Here is an 18,251-nt window from a genome sequence, read left to right as displayed (position 1 = left end):
TTGAAAGTACAGTAGTAGTGCACTGAAAATATAAATTTGCAAGCAAAAGCAGAGAAGAAAAAAGACTGGCTGCTCATAGATGTAAGTAATGGGGGTTTCAAAATGTAAAATAAATCAGATCATCAAATGTTTTATGTGGAAGAAAATGCAACCAATGCATTTGACAGGCTTCAATGATTTACACAGTGCATTTTGGTGAGAACTGCTCAATATAAACATAAATTTGTTTGTTTACAATTAAACTGCACAGAGCACCTTTAAGGTTAAGGAGTGACTGTGGTTTTGGTTTAATACTGAAACACTCAAGACATCCTGCAGCAGACTTTGTCGTTATTCAATCAAGACCACAATCTTTTCCCAAGCACATAAAAAAAGTAGTTGCCAGGAGTGGATATTGTAGGAAAACAAATAAAATACAGTATAATAACACAACATAACTTAATCCAGGGTTGGGCTGTGTCTGATGATTGTTTTAACTATAGATGAAACTGACACTGGCGTATCAGATGGTTTGTTACACAGAACTATCTGAAAAGCTGTCATTGGAAACTGTTTGGAAAAGGGAATAAAGCATCTGTCTATCCATCTATCACAGGATAACTTCAACCAATCAGATCAACAATCCATATCTTTTCCATTGAGAAAAGCCTTCCATGCTGTTCTTTGCTCTTCTTTTAATGAAGAAATACTCCCCAGTTCTGATATAACTGATGCTATCGCAGCTCTACGCTAACCTCTTTAGGAGGAGCCATTGTTGTTTTGAACGATCAGTCGCCTCTCTATGTCGTCACACACATCTAAAGCACGCCTGTAGATGCCAGTAGCTCCTTACAGGACACTGATTGGTCCGAGCCACAGTGGTTCGGACACAAACACATTACTTGAAGCCTGACAAGATGGTTTTTCGTTTGATCTTGTGATCCCGCGATTATCACGTAATCTTGTGATATCGCGATAATCTAGCTGCCGTGCAAGGTAATGTTTTAGTGAGAAGATTCAAGATGCATCTGATCATTGGGAAACTTTAATAACTGATTGGTTGTCCAGCTTGGGTCGTCTAATCGTACTTCAGTAAAACCTTGCATTACCAAAATCTCAGCTTTTGGGGAACAATTCTTTTTTCAGTTTTAGTTTTTACAGTAAGTGAGGATTCTCAATTCCAGTTGATTTACAGTACAACCGGAAAAATCACCATAGCATTATGGGCACATTAACTGGGCTCAGTCCTGAATGTAAACAAGTGCAGTATATGTAAAAAGTACCCTTTCATTGAGTCTTCCTGTAATTTTAAATGTATAAAGAGCTCTGTGTTTTGCACCTTTCCACAACACTAAGTAAAAAATAATTAAAATGCAAATATATAAGCCCTCATAAGTCCGAATGATCAAAAGCACGAAAACAGTCGTTGGTTTCATCACCTGCTATAACAATCAATTAAAATACAATATGCAAAGAATGTGTGTGTGTGTGTGTGTGTGTGTGTGTGTGTGTGTGTGTGTGTGTGTGTGTGTGTGTGCTCGCCACAATGGTGTGGAATGAATCAGCGAGTGCCCGTGGACATTGTCATATGGACATATTAGCAGCAGTACTGGATCCCTTAGTGTTTTATGTGTATAATTTCCCCCTGATAGTGGTGGTTGTTATGGTGTTTTGTGTGTGTGTGTGTGTGTGTGTGTGTGTGTGTGTGTGTGTGTGTGTGTGTGAGAGAGAGAGCGAGAGAGAAAGAAATAGAAGGGGAGAATGAGAGAGCTAGAGAGGTGATGTGGAAGGATGAGGGAGGCTGAGACAGGAGAGCTGCCCCCAGTAATGAGGCCCTTTTATGGGCTTTAATTTGTCCCGCTCCCCTGGGAGACTGATGGATGGCTCTCTTTATGCTCACTCTCTTTCTTTCCTCCATCTGTGATACAGAGGATTTATTTATACCCTGATATTACCTCTCTAACAAGTGCTGCCTTGCCATTACGGCTGCCTGACTCTTCCTGCACAGATAGATAGATAGATAGATAGATAGATAGATAGATAGATAGATAGACAGATAGATAGATAGATAGATAGATAGATAGATAGATAGATAGATAGATAGATAGATAGATAGATAGATAGATAGATTATGTAATAATATAATATGTAATAATAATATTATGTGAGTCTATTTTTTTGTGTAAAAGAAAAGTAGTATGCACTGTATGTGTGTGTGTGTGTTTGGATGTCTGTAGGCTCACCTTCCTGTCTGTGTATGATTCTTCCTCCTTTTCTTTTTGAGTTTATTTGTTTTTTTTTCTCTGCGAGTGGATGCAGGGGAAAAAACAAAACATTTTTGCCCCTGGGCAATTCATTGCAAATTCTGGCTGACTCTTGTTCGGTTTGACTCTAGGGAAATGAAATTTAAAAACTAACTTAAAAGTTTACCACCAGTTGGCAGTTTTGGCAAGTGATAAAAATGACCAGTTGGAGAGGCAGATTTAGGTTGACAGCCGCGGAGGGATGAAAATAGCACGCTGCACACGTTTACCATGGCTGTTTCAAAGGCATGGGCACCACGCTGGCAGGGCTGCCGATGCCAGTGTTCATCCATTCATCCGCAGTTCAGGGGCTTGTCACCGCAGAAACTTCGAGAGTTTTAAGTCACAATAGTCATTCTAATCAACAAATAATGTACCAACATACATATATGCATATGTACTGTATATATGGTTTGTTTTGGACAATGTGAATGACAATTCACCTGTTTGATCATTGCTTTGACAATTTAGTCTTGCTTTAACAGTAGAGTGTGGATCAAAAATAGCCACTGGCTATCTACACTATATTATCTGTGCCAAACTTCTATTAAAATATCATTCTTTACAGACTCAGCTTAGTTTCCTTGAAGATGAATTGCCGCTTTTTACCTGTTTCTATCCATCTTCCGTTCATACCGCCTCCCTTCAACTCACATAAATGAAATAACAACACAGGAGAAGAAAAAGAAGAAGAGCACTGAGAGTAGACACAACAAAAATATTGGTTTGCTTTCTTTCTGTTCGCTCTACCCCTTTGGATATGTGATCACTAACATCTATTGCATGTATTGAGGGCTGGGCGATGGTTTGGCACGTACATTGTCAAATCACACCTCTGAGTAACTCTCAGCACACTTAGCTCAAGGCCCCTCCAGCTTACATAATCCTCTGATCTGTCTGCTGCTGGAGCAGGGCCAGCTGAGGATTGACAAACACACTGAGCTAGAAATGAGACACGCCATGCTGTCTGACAGGGCTGAGAGAGAGCAGTGACGACAGCCATTGTGACTGGTAACCCTTTCTACATGGATGCCTATTGTAAACTAAAATCCCACAGCATCATGACGTCAGAGATTCAGACAAAAAAAAGCATCAAACTTTTTTTTACAACCTCTTTAATACCTATCATCAATCCTTAACACGCCTCCCCTCAAGGATCATTTTTCCTTTGATTGTAGATGGCGGGGTGGTCTCCTCTTCACACTTCGCCCTTCTCACCCACACATCTTCTATTTCCATCCTTCCCCCGACCTTCCACCCGTTTGGCTGGTGAGGAGGGAAGCCCACTTGCAGTGCCCCCTTTGGCAGTTCTTTTCAACTTAATAGTGTCCCGTGGTTGAGCTTGGATCCACTACAGAAAGCCATCTGCCCACTGTGATCGCTCGCTAAAGTGTCTTAATTAGGCCTCATTGCCTTTGTGTTACATGCCCCCTTTCAAATGGACCTCAGAAAACGGCCAGTGAACATTGCCACGTGAACAAAATACTGTGAGGAACTGGACTTAATATTTACACACTGAGCCATGTGATATATCTCAGTGAGTCATGTCACATAATCTGACAGATATTGTCATTCTATGAAATGGCTGTGCTGTAGGGATTTTGTTTTTGTTCAGGGGCTCACAGGAGAGTGCAGGCAGAGACCGGCCTCACTGATCTGCTATCATTTGCATGTTGAACACACCCATGGCTTCTTGATGCTGACGTGGAACACTGGCTCTACAATGTGCCACAGCAGCAAGGTCCAGAGTGTCAAAGTTTCCCTACGAACAAACACACACAGATGTACACAGTCACACACTGACACACATACACATACCAAGGGAGCCCCTGTCAACCAGTGTCCTGTTCCATGTCTTCATTTTGGGGCTGCTGATGAGACGTGTTGTGTCTGGGATACTCTCAGGGCCTTCAGATCTGTCAGTGGTTTTTCAGCCTTCATCACCTTTTGATCTACAGGAAATGGACTGAACTGCTGTTGTTGTACTACAACACTCACTCTTAGCTGGTACAGTTGGCTTTTTTAGATGATTTTCTTCTAGGCTGCCATTGGTTACAGTTTACGTCTGCAGTTACCAACATGGGAGAGTTAAATATTAAGTTGCCTTCATTATATTCCATTATTTATATAGTAGTTAGATGTCTCTAAGGAGTGTAGTAATGATAGTGATAATGATCAGGATGTTTTATCCCAGTATTCCTTGAAATATCATGATCTGTATTGGACATTTTCACACCTCATGATGTCTATCCAATGCCAAATGCAAGAAGCAGTGTGTCCAATATGTAGTGACCCAGAAGGTCCGAGTGTGGAAGTCAGGAGGGTGGATGAGTGTGTAGCGCATCTGAATTTCATCACAGATTCAAGTGCAATTAATGCCTTTATATTAACAGTAACCATAGTGTTTCCCAAACCTGAACCAAGTGTTTTAGTTGCCTAACTCCAACCATACTTTAACATAATGACGTCATTTGGTAAGCAATAGTATTCGTCATAAAATGTGTCATCAAACATAATCCAACGTTTATAGAATCATCCAATATCGACAATCTTCTTGTGATTTTAACAATTATCAAGCTGGGACTGTTTTGAAGCCTCTTCCTTGTTTGCTTTTAATGACGTAAAAGAAGGATCATGCCAATTTGATTCCGTCTTGCATTATAAAACTTGTCACTATCATGTCTCAAGCACCTAAACGCACAAACAGAGACTTTTCCTACTCACAGCTTCATTGCTATACTTTGAAAGATAAAGCTAACATGATGTTTGCGGTGAGATTGTCTATCTCAAACAGGTTTTAAGTCTGTAAATGGTGATTTGTATACTGACCAAACAAATGGAAACCAACTGGAGTAAAACTTACACTACTGTATGCTTTTGAAAATGGTTAGCAATAATGTAAACTATGCAGAATTTGTTGTAATGGGATAAAAGATTATTTCAAATATGATTCAGAAAAGCTGGATTTTAAAAAAGTCCTCTAAATACTAGTACAAAAAGTATATACAAATCCAGCAACAACAAAAAAAGAAAGTACAAAAAGGTGATGAAAAAATAGTATTTCATCTTGACACTTCCTGAAAACAGATGCACTGGTGTCGTCTTGTTTCTAATGTTTCAAGGCCTGATTGATCCCTCGTTTGTCACAGTCACAGACAACAAATCCAAAAGTACCTCAACTACTCTTTTTTTCTACTTCCTCCCCCTTTCTTTTCTTCGCAGTCTTTCTTTCACCATCCATTACAAGTGTGTGACAGGTTCCAGACGGGTTGAGAGGGGAGAACAATGTGTTGTGACCCTCAGTCCTGCCCTCCAGCTCAGCGCCTGGTTCCAACTCCTACTCCCAGCAGGCCGTGGGGGGCCTGGCCGCCGCCCTTCTACCCAGCTCCCTCTCCACCCCTCCTCCACCACCAGAATCAATCGCTCTGCGACACCATACAAACGATCCACTGATGTCCATGCATCACAGTACAATGCACGACCAACAACCAGCAATTTGTGTAGGACTGAGAGAGAGGGAGCGAGACTAAGATGGAGAGTTATTACAGGTAAATATGAAATATGGAATGGAAGAGGAAAGTGAAAAGAGAGTGACATGGAAGCAAAAAAAAACTAAATCACAAATAGAAACATTGTGTGCATAATTGTGATTCTTCTGACGAATGTTGCAATTACGAATCTAATTGCAATTATTTTTTACAAATTTGTGGTCTACATTTTATCACATAATGAAGAATCAGATTAAATAATACAGCTTTTTTTGTTTTGTTTTTTAGGTCATCCAAAACCAGAAAAGTCAACTTCTATGTGAACTTGCCTAGTTTTCTATAAAACTGTAGCTCACATATACCAAAATATTGCATTAGTTGTAGCCTTAATCCAACATTACTAAACCTCTTGGCTTGGAGCAGTGACTTCCTGGAGTTCTCCGCATATTTCGGCACATAAAACGGCGAATTGTAGTTTTTACACCTGTTTTATAACATTTTATTTAGTGAGCTTCATAGATGCTGGCAGAGTTTTTAACTACTGGACGGAGCCAGGCTAGCTGTTTCTCCCTGTTTCCCGTCTTTGTGCTAAGCTAACCTGCTGTTTGCTGTAGGTTCATATTTAATGGGCAAAAGTGGTATCGATCTTCTCATCTAATTTTTGAGCATGGGTAAACCCGCTAAAAGTAGGCAATAGTCCTTGTTCCCATTGCCAATAGGCGACGAGTATGCCTTTCTGTTTTTTTTATTGGTGTGTCACATTTGATGCCACGAACGCACTGGAAAACAGAGTTAGAAAACACTAGAAAGCAGTATGGAGGCCAATGATGATGTTACGGTGGTTACTTCTGTTTTTATCTATTTCTTATTCACACTCTCTTTCAAACTCCGTGCCGACTAACTTGGAATGATATCTGCGATATGAGTGCTGCTTGCGCAGAGATGGAAGGAATTTGTGGTCGAGATGACAGAAGTTTCCAACGAAGGCAACACACATCATAGCATCGCGCTTGAAAAGGGCCAAAAATTTGCAACTCCACCCCAATGTCATGTTTCCATCACTGCAGATCGGGATGGAGCCGATAAATTCCTGTGACTACTGCACAGTCATTACCAGTCAGTCCCGGTAATGAATGCCGATTGTAACCAGTAAAGACAAAAGCCAGATGTTAGTGGGTGTTAGTGTTTTTTTTTGGCCAATGGGAAAGGGGTCAACTCCCCACCAGAAATGTTGACCTAGCAAATTCGCCTGCGACCTTTCACCTCCGACAGCTTGTTTACACTCCGGTAATTGTGTGAGAAACCATTACATTTGTGGCTCTTGCCATTTTTAAACGATTAATCATTCAGCCGAAGCACACGTGTAAGAACTGATAATTTGTCCGAGCTTTAATTACATCCTGGTAGATTCACTGAGCATCTGAGGTCCTCTGCGGTCAGCCACTGCTATTGTTTACTTCAAGTGTTGTATTACTGTGACTCCCAGAGGTCCCCTGGGAGCCCAGTGCCCTCCCTCACACCTCCCCCTACACCCTCTTACACGCACACAGCCTACTATGGCAAAATTGTGTTAATTTACCCAGCCAGTAGTATTAACCATATTATATCAAATAACTGCCACAGACAATTGGGCAGCCAGCTCCGTGACTTCATTTTAATTGATTTTCTTACATGCTCTCAGCCGCGGATGATTTGGTTTCCCTCTGACACTATGTTTATTAAAGGCATATTGCATAAAGGAATAAATAGATATTGTTGGTTGGATTTATATTAGCTTTGAGGGAATGCAGAGGTTCGCCCCTTGTTTTAATATAAGCCCGACTTTAAGTGTTTAGTTTGATTAAAGTCAATATGTTTGTTTAACCTCCGGGCCAATGGGACACCTTAGTGTGTGCATGTAATGGTGTGTGTTTGTGATGGAGAAAGTTAGGAAATGGAGAGATGTTTACATCAATCCCAACCTGTCCATCACGGCGATAATGCTCAGCTACCTGGGTGAGCTGAATTCATTGGAATATGTAACATGGCGAATGAATAGAGCCACTCTTAGTTGGCCAGAAACAGTTTTTATTTTTTTGTCTTTTCTTCAAGTGGAATGGCTGCGAGGAGACCCCAGGACCATTTCATCTTGAACATCCTTTACCAGCTGTCTCAGTCTTAAAGGCATGCTGTTCAGCCCACAGAAAATCCCACTAATCATCTTTTTGTGTTTGAGGGCACAATATGCTGAAACAGGCAGGGTGCACACACATACATACACACACACACACACACACACACACATGCACGCACGCACACACACACACACACACACACACATATATATATATATATATATATATATATATATATATATACACACGTCAACACACACACACACACACACACACACACACACACACACACACACACACACACACACACATACATACATGCATACACACATGCAGACACTGCCAGCCTGCTGCTCTCTTGTCCCCATGCCCTGAGGGGGAGAGAAAGAGGGAGAGGTGGGAGGGGGGAGGGTTCAGTATAATCACTTGTTAGAGGTCTGGCACCGTCCCTCCACTCCACCTCCTTACACCTCCTCCAACAGTTCTGTCCATCCACCAATCTGTATAGTATCGCTTTCCCTGTTTACCCCATGACATCTCCCCGTATGTCTGCTCTTCTTCCTCCTCTGTCGTTAAACCATAGATTGTATAAAACTTTAAACGCATCTTCTCTCTCTGACTGAAACTCTCCTCTATCTCTATCAGTTACAGGCAGTAACACTTAATAAATAATAGGAAAAATTTGACGTTAGTAACCAAATTTGAAACAATTTCAGTAATGTGTTTGTTATATTACTGAAAGAAAGCATTATCTTCATCAAGGTAGGCGTAATCAAAGTTTGATATTGGACTAATAAACTAATTCACAATTAGAAAGCAGCATCAGTCTGAAAAACTGCATAATTGTTTAAAGTGGTAGGAGAAGATGCAGTCGCAGATCAAATGTCAGACAGGACTTTCTTTGTTTGTTGGCATTTTAAACTCCGGCAGATTTATGAGGACTGAGGTTAACTGCTCCACAGATCTCTGCAGGGTAAATCCAGACAGCTAGCTAGACTATCTGTGAATCTGACTTTTCTGTTGCACGACAAAAACAACCTTTGAACGTACACTTTTGAATTTTCCACCAAAACAAGTTCCTTCCTGAGGCTATTTTGCAGCAGCACCGTTGCTCCGTCCGGCGCTTAGTGCCGCCCACAACAATTGTGCTTGGTTAAAAGAAATGCCAATAAACCAGAGCATGTTTTTCTCCCATCCCGGATTGCTCTGTGGACTAGCCAGACCCTCCTCCGTAGCGCTGTGGAGGAAGGTCTGGCAATGCGAGACTACATTAAACCTAACATTACATTCTGGATCTTTAAGTAATCCAAGGCATGTTTTATTAAGATAGAGTCACTGTCCTGACAGTTTTAATGTCTTCACAGTAACATGGACAAATGGAGTGAGGCATCCCACACGAAGGAGGCCATATAAAGTCCAACCCACCTGGTGATGAACCTGATCTCTCTGAAATAGGCTCCTGTCTAACTGTGGTGAGTCTACTTTTTTTTAATTATGGTACTCTTAATTGCTGATCCTAAGAGTTTGATGAATTGTCATTATGCATGGCAAAAAAAATATCTTCATAAATAAAAAAAAATCACCAAAGAGGTGACCGGCAACATTGTTGTAGACAGCGATGAAATGTAGGATTATATTTGATGGAATTTTGAAATAAATCTAAACCCACTAATTAACCTTGCTTTCTAAGATCGTGTAATTGGATTATAAGGGGATGTAACAGAAACTAGAGAACATTCAATGTGAGTCTGTATTGCTTACAGAATTTTCATAATTAAAAGAATTACTTTACCATCAATTCAGTGCTTTGAACACAATGCAGATCGGTGTTAAATTGGCCCAAATCTCCCACACTGATTAATAAGAACACAAAGTAAGAGGAGTTTTTGTCTCATTTTATGCAGAGTGTACTACTAGTAAACAAGGCCATTTGTGCCAAACCATCTAAAACCTGTGTCTTCGCACCTCTTTCTGTACTGTAGTTTAATACTTACACAAGGAGTCTAAGTCATGTGAACATTAAGTCCTTTGTCTAATTCCCTAACTCAATGACTTTATTAGTGAACAGCTAATGCATCATTCTTCTCATTGACTAATGTCTTGGTTCATTTTGTCCTTTCCGCGTTGCCGTCGCCCGCCGTGCAACACTGATTAATGCCATCACAGCAAATTAGATAGCCAAGGAACAACATGTTTATCATTTTCAAGCATTAAGAAAAGTACTTTCTTGCTTCATTTCCTTCAGTGCATTCAAAGCAGTGGGCACATCAAGGTGATGTATGGATGTACAGAATAAACGGGAAAATATTAATTGGAATATAGCCAGAGATGTGGCCTTTCTTCTAAAGGTTGTGAGACAGAGGACAAGAGCGAGTGTAAGGTACCTCCACGTAATGGTGTCATTCTTTACTGTGCACACACAGTGAAACTGATTTGAAATGTGTAAGGCCTGTTTGAACACTAAGACCAAGTTTTTCAGTCCTTTAAAGTCCTTTAAAGCTATGGAATTGTAAGTTTCCAAATATTGTCAGTAAAAGCTTATTCAAATGACTTTGTAACAAAAATGGCTGAATATCCAGAGTTGTGTTTGTGACGTCTGGTTGGCTACAGTTGTTGTACCTACGTGGCAAGCACAAGTTATTATGTGCAACTATTTTGCTAATTGTACAAAATAGACTTGCTAATAAAAGCTGTAGTGCAACTTCTGTTTAGTATAAAGCCCCGGAGGCGTCACTACTAACTGCCATTTGGGATCTTGATAGCATGTCCACTCTTCTTCTGTATACAGCAGTGGTTCCCAACGGGTCATAAGATAAATGAGTTCTGTGTTGTTGTATTTTTTCAAGATAAGCAAATTGTGCAAGATCACCTAGAAAATCTTGATAGTCCAACAATGACAGCTTCAGGTATTGACAGAAATAGAGCAAGTGCTCAGATATTCTCATATCATTTTCATCCTCATATCATGCTGAAAACATAGCCTGGCATTGGTATGTACTTATCCAATGTTCCCTCTCCCGGGCTGTATATCACATCATAAAGAATACATAAAGCCTTTCTACCCAAAAAAAAAAAAAAACTACCCAGTCTCCAAGGCATCAGTGCCTAGTCCTGTTCTCTAACTCTGAAACAGAAAAAGAGCTGAAACAAAGAACTTTCCTTAGAAAGGAAAAAAAGAAAAACACCATCGCTCAAACAAAACAAAAATCGAGAGACAATGCTAATAACTGTAAAATATGAATGGTGACTTGACATATTTACGAATGCGCTAAGAGGCGCCCTACTAAATGCGATGAAATGGGAAACCAATGGCGTGGAAGAAAGCGGTTGTTGGCCCCCATCTCTTGCCATTAGATGTTCAGTGGAAGCTGTCAACAGAAGGCGCATTTGCCTGCCAAGCTCCCTCTCTGACTGAGCTCTCTGCCTGCAGCACGCCCCAAGCTCCTCTTTGACTCAAAGGGTTCATTTCACTTCTTTTAGCGTCATTCGCATGTGGTGCTACACAAAAACCTGGCTTGCTTGCAGCCTGCTTCTTGTGTGTGTGTGTGTGTGTCTGTGTGTGTCTGTGTGTGTTTGTGAGAATCACAAGTGATGCTAGGATCCTCAGTATTTGCACTGATGACCAAAAAGCAGCAGTGACAGGAACAGGGAAGGAGTCCATCACTATGCTATTAGCATTAGGCTAGCTCTTTTTTACTGAAGAAATAGTCAGCTGGTGTACATTGTGATATTTTGATACAATGAATGTAAATTCGGGGTCTTGATAACGTGCCCAGTCACTAGATGATTAACTATGTAACCTGTGACAACAGGCAAAAAGCTTTGGAAACCCTGGCGTAGAGCATTGGTAATTAATGTTACTTACTGTAATTTAATATTGTATTTGGCATTTTCCTTGCGGTTCCACCTAAACAGGTTCCTTCCCGAGACCATTTTGCAGAGCCACCATCGATGCGTCCGAAGCTTAGTGCCGCCCAGGACGATTGTGATTGGTTTTAAGTAGGGCTGTCAATTAAATAAAAATTTTAATCTAATTAATTACATACTCTGTGATTAATTAATCGAAATTAATCACATACATAATTAACGGTGCCCGAACCGATACTTTTTAAGAAAGTAAAAAAAGAAAAGAACAGAACAAAACAACAGTCGGTGACATTAGAGAACGGCTTGTTTATTGCTAAGGCCATATGGTAAAAATGAAATGATTTAATAGGCCTAATAATGTATAACAATAACTTATTTCACTAGTAAATTGCTGACAAAAAACAACCACCAGATGGGAAAAGGACATTTACAATAACTTCAAATGCACCACGAGGCTGTAGCTTACCAGTTTTATTGAACGCACCGTCTGTGTTGTTTTTCCGAGGCAGCTGCAGATTGTTCCCAAGGGGGTAAGCTTCTCCTCGGACCGCGAACCTCCTATGGCGCCATTTTAATGCTACAAAGCCATCACCTCCTGTTAGCATTCCATTGACTGCCATTCATTTTGGCGCCACTTTGACAGCGAATAACTTTACATCTGAAGCGTTTAAAGACTCTATTTGTCCATTGTTTATTTCTAAAGAAACACGACAATGTATAAAAGGCTCAATTACCTTGTACCTCACGTTATGGCTCCGTAGCAGACATTTTTATAAAAATAGGCTAACGATTGTGTCATAAACACGCGACTTACTGTCGCATAGTAGAGGAATTACCGTATAGTACAGGAGAAGCGCACAGGCAGTTTCGTCTCACATTAGCTGTTTAAGTGTAATTACTAATGTTAACTAGCATTTTAGTTAGCAATAATTAGCCTGTGCCTATGTTATCTCCTTATATATACCTACGCTCTCTGTCTCTGCAAGATTGGGAATGATTGAGATTTCTCTTGGCACAGCTACCAGAAGACTTACAACTTTCAGACATGTTGCTCACGTCACATTTACATCGTCTCTCTTAGTTGGAGGCTGCGCAGTAACCCTAGCCATCACCAGAAAAGTGCTTCTATTGGCCTTCACTGGTCTCCGCCCAGAGCAACGGGATCTGTTGGTCCATTCTTTTATACAGTCTATGATTGTTACATCCAAGTGTTGAATCCTCTACAGTAAAACACAGTCAAACTTTACACCATTTAGCAGGGCTCTAGAGTGCGGGTGTAAGGGTGCGACTAAGATTTTTCCTAGGTCGCACCTAACGTCCTCGCATCCGCTGCCTCTCCACGAACGAAGCAATGTCATTTATATCGATATGGTTTAATGTTGCGTTACGTGACCCATTCCTTCTGTAAAGCTGTGCCTGTGTTTGGATCTCTCTCCACGCAGCCCCGCCCCCATTCACTCACACACGGCCCACCTGCGACATGCAGACAGACAGCCGGCGGTCCAAACTGCTGACATTTGTCTACAGTTTTAATTGTTATTAACACAGCTATATATTGTTAAGTATGAGAGGGAAACCTGTATTGGTACCAGTGTTTACGCTGGTAACTCTCTGTTATTGCGGCCGCCACGGCGAAAAACACATTAGAAGTTATTAAATGCAACTAACTTCAGTTCGTTGAGTAATAGCGTGAGATGGAGCCTGCTGGACCTGGGCGAGAGATGTGACCCATGGCCACATTATCATAGTTCATAAAAATGCAGCGCAGTGACGATACAGACATTTCATAGCCTACACAAGACGTGTAACGCCGCTGACCTGCCAAAGCGCATTCGACCCGTGCTGGACCCAGTCAGCCGTCACTCTGTGAGTAGCATACGCTTCAGTCCATTTTTTTTTTAAAGATTTCGGCCTTTATTTTGATAGGAAAGCTGAAGACATGAAAGGGGAGAGAGAGGGGGGAATGACATGCAGGAGAGGGTCGCAGTCGAACCTCTATATATACCAACTGAGCTATCCGGGTGTCCTCTCTCTCTTTTAATCAGTCTGTTATTGTTGTTGAAAACAAGTGAAGGAGGTTTCTCAGAGATATATTTTTTAATATATCCTAAGCTATTTATTTCAGATAACTTTCTGAATGTGTTGCAGCTGTATATTTTCAAACTGGTAAAGGAAACCCTGCCTTTGCATTTTATTTTAATCACAATCTGTTTTAATAAAAGAGTTTGTGAAAAGTGGCTTTGACTTAAAACTGAACATTTAGCCCACTTGGTAAAAAAATACAGAGCTATATATCGTGTATCCCCATTCAGCGTTAACGGCGACGCGAGGAAAAATTTGGGTGCACCTAAATTTTGTGCTGGTGCACCTAAATAAAAAAGTTAAGCGCACCAGTGCAACCAAGGCAAAAAGTTAGTCTGGAGCCTTGTTTAGCGTTAGCTGTCAGCATTTTAACCGTGTTTAATCCAGCTACTAGCTAGCGGTAGGCTAACGTTAGCTGCGTGCAGCGGTGTTTGTGTTGCCTGTATGGTCTGTTTCAGAGCATCAGACATATCAGTGGCACCAGATTAAGTAGTAAATGTTCCAATTAATGATCCAGGCAGCACATTCTCGTCTCCCTCCTTCATTTTACGGTGGCTAGAACGGCTCCGGGTCAAACGTCAATATGGAATGGATTAATCTGTGTTATTTTTTTTAACGCGTTATTTTTTCTCAGATTAATTAATCAAAATGAACGCGTTATTTTGACAGCCCTAGTTTAAAGAAATGCCAATAAACCAGAACGTTCTTTTCCTCCAAAATGTATGTGTGGTGTAGCCAGACCTTATTCTACAGCACTGTGGCGATAGGTCTGGCAATGCGAGACTAATATAACCTTAACATTTATCATTACAAGGAACATTTAAATAAACTGAGTATGATGAAAAAAAAACATTAACATTTTTTTTAAGACGTTAGGGATGAAGTGCAACAAAAATTATTTAAATAGAGGAAACACATTTTTCGAAAGGCACCTAATTTACATATAACTATTCAACTGTAATAACAACTTACTTAAACATATTTAATAGTGTGTCCACTGCGCGTCGGACGGTTCACGCCTCGCCGTCGTCATTAATATCTGACAATGGACACCTCGTCGGGCATTAACCCTTACACATATGGTGCAAATTGTCCTTTTGCAAGTACCTTTCCCCTATTATTCATTATGCTTGCATTCTTATTTTCAAACAAATGTGATACTTTTTTTCCCTGCAAAGAACACCCAAAAGACGCAGAGCAGTTTAAACAGATTTTCATCTTGCATTCAAAAGTTGTTTTTTACCTCAAGAATATGCGAATCACCATAGTTTACACTAAGTTTACTACCACGTAAATACAAAAGCTAAACTACAGTGCTTGTGCTGCAAATGGTATTTTTTGCAATCCCTTTTTTAGGTATTTGTATGATTAAAATTCATACTGATTTTCACACATTTTGTAATAATCACATTACGCCTGACACATCACCAGATTTAAGTGAATGAGGCCTAATCACTGGCAAATAAGCAAACATTTTTTCACAAGTGTATGACTTCACAACCCTGTGGCTGTCCTCTGGCCACTCTCTTCGGCTAGCAGCCCAAGGGTCGGACCAGTGGAGTGGAAGATGAAGAGGGCTGTTTGAACGTAATAGGTTTTGACTGGCATGTGTTACACACTTCACTGCACCATTGATTGAGCGCTTGTTTGCTAAATCACTGCAGGTTTCCCCAGTCTTGTAGGCCTGTGACACGTGTGGTGTGTGGTCACTTCAGCTTGGAGAGAGAGAGAGAGAGAGAGAGAGAGAGAGAGAGAGAGCAACCCTGGTGACCAGAAGAGGACATAAGTTAAAAATGACAATAAAACAGGCAATTTAGCAGTTTCACTCCCCATATGATGAAACTCACAACAACAGGAATCTATCCCTTATTTCATTCACAAATCTTAGCACTTTGGTCCTTTCCTCCATGGACACTCAGCATAACACCCTCTTCCTCCTCCTCCTCCACCTCCTCTCTTCCATTTCACTCCCTCTCTACCACCACCCCCCCCCCCTTGTTTCAGACATGCTTTTTACAGCTCGGAGGATGTGGCAGTGGAGGGAGTTTGGTGTCATGGGTCAATGTCACTCAGCCAACAGTCTGCTCAACGGATGTGGATCGCTAGGATGAGACCTCCCAGTGGCTGACAGTTGTATGACAAAATGTTTATTTCAACTACATAACAGAGCAGTTTAGCAGTTTAGGCCGTGCACACATGATTCTCACTGGTTTGAGAGATTCAAAGATGAATTTAGATGTTATTGGTTTTCATCGCATTTAATCAGGCATTAATAATAATAACAAGTAAGCTATTCATCTGAGTAACAAACACTTTTAATAAACTACTATATATAATCAATATGTAGTTTACCATCAACAAAAATGACCCAGGTAAAATGGGATTTCACAAAGTGCAGCCCCATTCCTTATAAAACATTTAACAACGCCTCTACCGTCCTGCACTCAAACATTGTCACTGAACACACAGGTAATGTTAATTAATGTCTGTAAAGGTTCATTCAGTGCTTAAAGCTAAGGGTTGGACATTGGGACGGGGCCAAGTCCTCTGAAGGACACAAATCTGTGAGTCGCAAGCTTTTAAGTGCCTGAAAGCAACAGTGAACCTACTGCTCCTTCAGACCTCCTCTAGTTTCACAACCCAAAATAATTTGTGCATGCTACATTGAGGTGGGCTCTATAAACTTGCAAAGTAAAACATCTCCATTTTTTTTACCAGGAAGTTGCATTCAAATGAGCAAATGAATATAACAGTTTGATCACAAATACATCTATATTTTCTCACTCTTACATACAGAGCATTGCACAGGCACCTGCATATGTGGCTGAGCTACTTCAACTGTATTTGTCAGCTTGCTGTCTTAGGTCTAACCTGTGGTGATCGATCTTTTGAGTCTGTAGCACAGAGACTTTGGAACGCTCTGCCTCCACCGTTACGGTCTGCTGTTTCTGTGGACTCTTTTAAAAATCATATAAAGACCTACCTTTTTAGACAGGCGCTTGGTTGACCTGTCTGCACTTTATTTTTATGTATTACTTTGTCATTTCAGTTGTGTATTGTGTTTTTGATATTTAATCGTGTATGTTTTTATGTAAAGTACTGTGAAGTTTTCATTTATCCTGTGAAATATCTCAACATCTATTAGATGGATTGACAGAATTTGGTACAGACATTAATGGTTCCCAGAGGATGAATCCTATGACTTTGTTGATCCCCTGACTTCACCTCTAGAGACTCAATGACGTGGGATTGGATGTATTGCCATGAAATGTGAATGTTCCTCAGGATGAATTGTTTTCATGACCATGAGGTCAACAACTTTTTTTTGTCTAATACTTTATGTTAAATCCTTATATAGGAAATGTTAGAATGCCAACACACTAAACTAAACATTACTAAGTTTGGAACATTATACATTCTTAACATCAGCATGTTATCAATATAGGATTTGCTCAAAGCTGTGCTGTGCAGCCTCACATAGCTGCTAGCATGGCTGTGTACACTCAATTTCAATTTCAGGTAGCAGCAGCTTTTCAGATGGATAAAGTATAGCATTTTAAATTAAAGAGGTACATGTTAAAATCTACATTATAATTAAGTTAACATGTTAAATTAATTTTTTTAAATGTAGAGAATGCTGAACTGTTCTGTGAAAGGCAATGGCATAAACCGGCTCGTTGTTTTACATCATTCTTTTCTATTTCCCCTCTCTAATTTCCAGTTGTTGAAAGAACCACAACTAGCCTACCCAGCGCCTGGAGTCCTCTCCTCCGCCTTGGGAAGCCTTGGCGAGTAAACAGTGTCTTTGCAGATTACAATGCCTCTCTCTCGCTGCAGCCCAAGGTAAGCTAAAACACTTTGATCTGCTATTGATTGTCTCCCTCCTCCTCCTCATCCCTCCGCCCTCTTTCCTCACTACTTTAAAACATAGGTGAGTCAGCCGGCGGCCTGAGGCGCTGGAGCAGAAACCAGCGGCACGCTGCTGTGTTTCTATTGCTGACCACCAAGGTTAATTGATGTCCTCTCTGTGGTGTAAAAATGATAATTATGTTTAAGGAAAGCTGGGGAGCTGTTTTCAGAGGAGAATACAAATACGGCTTCAAATACAAAGGATCCTCAGAATGATACCATCACTGGCTCGAGCGGTGCCATTGGATTGTATTTGTTAAATGTTAGATCCTTCGAGTAATAGATTGTTGTGTGTAGACAGGGCAAGGACAAAATATCCAAAACATTACATGAAAAAGATCATATCAAAAGTAATTGATCACAATGCTGGTAAATCATGTTACCCAAGCCAATTAGCATGTGTGAGCTTTTAGAAGACAATGTTTTTATAACACCACATAGCAATTAACAGCAAAGTTGGTTACTTAGTGCCCTTTTGAAAGTGCAGGTGCATAACACACACTGTAGAA

The 18,251-nt window shown here is 40.6% G+C and overlaps 1 long non-coding RNA gene across 1 annotated transcript in view; it reads left to right on the top strand.

Moving 5' to 3' along the window:
• Positions 1–9,351, top strand: part of LOC116034319 — a 144,296-nt gene extending 134,945 nt beyond the window's left edge. The window contains exons 5-6 of the long non-coding RNA XR_004101054.2: positions 5,505–5,830; positions 9,249–9,351. This is a non-coding gene — a long non-coding RNA (uncharacterized LOC116034319). The remainder of the gene's footprint in view (positions 1–5,504; positions 5,831–9,248) is intronic.
• The last annotated feature ends 8,900 nt before the right edge of the window (positions 9,352–18,251 follow it).

This window comes from Sander lucioperca, chromosome 4, assembly GCF_008315115.2.
Source record: "Sander lucioperca isolate FBNREF2018 chromosome 4, SLUC_FBN_1.2, whole genome shotgun sequence".
In the NCBI taxonomy this organism is placed as follows: Eukaryota; Metazoa; Chordata; class Actinopteri; order Perciformes; family Percidae; genus Sander; species Sander lucioperca.
The sequence above is the reverse complement of the archived record's forward strand: the minus strand, read 5'-3'. Positions and strand labels throughout refer to the sequence as shown.